The sequence below is a fragment of the Mastomys coucha genome, unplaced genomic scaffold, assembly GCF_008632895.1.
Source record: "Mastomys coucha isolate ucsf_1 unplaced genomic scaffold, UCSF_Mcou_1 pScaffold11, whole genome shotgun sequence".
NCBI lineage: Eukaryota > Metazoa > Chordata > Mammalia > Rodentia > Muridae > Mastomys > Mastomys coucha.
In genome coordinates, this window is record NW_022196893.1 from 31,334,517 (window position 1) to 31,337,855 (window position 3,339).

At 43.6% G+C, this 3,339-nt stretch overlaps 1 long non-coding RNA gene across 1 annotated transcript in view; it reads right to left on the reverse strand.

The window, feature by feature from the left end:
- LOC116082150 overlaps nucleotides 1-604 on the reverse strand; it is a 1,598-nt gene extending 994 nt beyond the window's left edge. Inside the window, exon 1 of the long non-coding RNA XR_004115191.1 lies at nucleotides 523-604. This is a non-coding gene — a long non-coding RNA (uncharacterized LOC116082150). The remainder of the gene's footprint in view (nucleotides 1-522) is intronic.
- Nucleotides 605-3,339: the final 2,735 nt, after the last annotated feature.

Genomic DNA, 3,339 nt, shown 5'->3' on the forward strand with positions numbered 1-3,339 from the left:
AAAAAAAAAAAAAAAAAAAGATGCTGAGTTAAAATGGTATCCAGACTAAGTCTTTAGAGTGTGGTGGTAGAATGAATATTTGGCTCTCCAGAGACATTACACATCTCTGTGACTAGAACTATGCTGGCACTGAGAGGGGAGCTTCTGGAGAACTCGACCAAGAGAGACAATGGCTGAGCTCTGCGCCTCCAATTATTTAGAATAGCAGTTGGGCCTCACTCTAGGAAAACTAACCACCGTAAGCAGGACAGGAGCTTCACTCTCTGAGAGAACAGGGGTCAGGAAAAAAAGAAGACATCCAGCAGCAAGAACTGAAATAGATACCACTAAGGAATACTCCATAGTGCGTTGTACTCTGCGGGAAGTCCACTTGCCTTATTGTACAACCCAAACCACCTCCAAAAGGTGGGAAGCACCCACAGAGGTCTCCATACTGCCATACTTACCATAATGCCCACAGAGGTCTCCATACTACCATACTTACCATAACGCCCACAAAGGTCTCCATACTGCCATACTTACCATAACGCCCACAAAGGTCTCCATACTGCCATACTTAACATTGCTCAATGGAGCTCCCCACAGGCATTTATACCATCCATTTCATGAAGGAGTGTTCTCAGTTGAGGTTCCTTCTGCTCATGAGTCTACATTGTGTTAACACAAACAGTGCTGGTGATGCTTTATGACAGCACACAGAAGAATGTGGCAGCATGGTCGGCACAGCAATGAATCTGATGAAAAAAATGTTGCAAGATGACAGGGTTCATAGATTCCTAATAAACCGTCTGAAAGACTCAAAGCCAGGCAATCTTTGTAAGAACTGGAAGGCCAGCAAATGGGCCTAAGGTAGCATGTCTGGGTGTGTGCACACAGCAGAATTAGCCTTGTTTTTGAGAATAAAAACCAGAGAAACCCAGTGCAGGTGCTGTGTGACCTGCAGGAGGCCTAGGAATAGGTGATGACACAGAAGGCTAAGGTTCAGACTTTCCCACAAAGGACACCCATGTGTAATTTACCCACACTTAGCAAGTCCTCCTCCAGAGGACACTAACATTAGGGCCTTACTGCTGGGGTATCTGCACTGGACTTGGGTGCAGAGCTGGGTGCTTGGAGACAGACGTGGTAGGTGGAGAAGAACACTGAAAGGGAAAATTCTATATGTCATATCATGCATACCTCATACACTCTATATTGATCAGACATAGGACTTGGAATTTGGAGATGGCAAAGTAAACTGGGGCTAGATAACGAAATGAGTGAGATGCAGAAGCTGTGTCATAGACTTAGGCCTCAGGTTTAGGCATTGGTGTAGATAGGAGAGATTCAGGGAAGCTATTCGGGCAGAGTTATTGAGAGAAATCTGCGTCTAAACTCAGTCATGCATGTGTGGGCTTGGAATGGTATCTTGAGTTGCAGGAATTAAACAGAGATACAGTAGGATGTGCGTGACCAGTGCTATCCTGGCACAGTGACAAAGGTACCGGGTGAAGAACTGGACAGCTCACCAACAATGAATGATGGCTTAGATGTATGTCTCCCCATACTAGGAAAAGCACAGTTGGACTTAATTCTGGGCAAACTCACCATAGAAAGAGGGACAGGATCTTCAATGTCCATCACTCACAGAACACAGATCAGGAATCAAGGAAGAAACCTAAAGGCAATATCTGAACCTGATACAGCTAAGGAAAACTAGTTAGTCTTTTGAACTCCATAGATACCTCTGACTGTCTTCTTGTAAAACCCAGAACCACCTCACAAATGTTGCCAACACCCACAGAGGGCTCCACACTACCATAAGAATCTTTACACAAGGGAGTTCCCAATAGACTTTTCCACAGACCATTTCAAGGAGGAATGTTCTCAATTGAGCTTCCTTCTTCTCAGATGAATATAGATTGTGTCACGTTAGTATAACACAAACCATCGTGGGAACGCTTTAACACTCTGGGCAGAAGAATGTGGCAGCATGGTCCATATGGTATTGATCTGAAGAAAAATATGATGCAAGATTTCAAGGTTAATAGAATCCTGAGAAAAAGTATGAGGAGCTCGAATCCAGACAAACTGTGTCAAACTGGAAATCTAGCAAATGGGTCTAGAGAAGCAAGGTCTGGGAGTTTGAATAGAGCAGAACTGTGGCTGTATTTGGGAATACTATACAGGGAAGCCCACCACAGGTGCTGTGTGATCTGGGGGAGGGCTAGCAATAGATGGCAACTTGAGAACAAGGCTGAGACTTGCCCACAATGGAAACCCATGTGTAATTTGCACACACTTAGCTAGGTAACTTCCAATCCAGATTGCCATTCTGGACTCACTACTTGGGGAACTCACCAGGAAGTTGGGTGGAGGACTGGGAGCCAGGGACCAATAATGGAAGAATGAGAAGGAGACCAAATTTTAGAAGTCTCCAGGTCACATCATGCCAACCTGGTATTTGCCATGAGCATCAGAAACAGGAATGGCTCTATAGACGTGGAAAAGGAATCTGGGGGGGAGAAGTAGCAATGAGGAAGTGATATACAGAAGCCTCATGAGGGGACCTGGCTTGGGTTTGTGTGCATGGTGTAGACAGGAGACATGCACAGACCTTCTTTAAGAAAAGATGCTGAGTGAAGTGTCTCCCTGACTTAGGACTTAGAGTGTGGGTATAGAATGAATACCTTGGTTCTCCAGGAATTCAACAGAGATGTTATACATCTGTGTAATTAGATCTATTATAGCACAGTGACATGGCACTGAAATTGGAGCTTTTGGAGTGCTCAACATCAAGAGGCAATGGCTGAGCTATATGCCTCCAATTATTTAGAACAGAACAGTTGAGAAGATTTATCACACCTGACAGAGGAATGTGCCAGTATGGTCCACATGGGACTGAATCTGATGAAAATTGATGCAAGATTTCTATATTATTAGAATCCTGTAGCATGGCCTGAGAGCCTCTAAGGTCAGATGATGTGTTCAGAAGTGGAAGTCCTTCAGAGAATTCTAGAGAGACCTGTGCATGAAGCTGGGAGTGAACAGTGTATGCTGGAATCTGAATGCCATGATGGTGGAGAAGCAGAAACTTGAGGTACCTGTCATTAAAAGCTCACTGAAAATAAAACTTTAGAATTTGAAATATCTTTGGAGTACCAATAATTATGAACACCCTTAGAATAAATTGATTTTGCATTTTTAAGTGTCCTACAGACATGAAGAGTCATGTGAAATATTGTACCTTAAAGTCAATATGCTTGGGATTTGTGAAAAGGCTCATTGGGTAAGGGTCACTGTCGTGCCTAATGATGTGAACAAACCACATTGGAAATTCCTTGATATTTATGATATTCA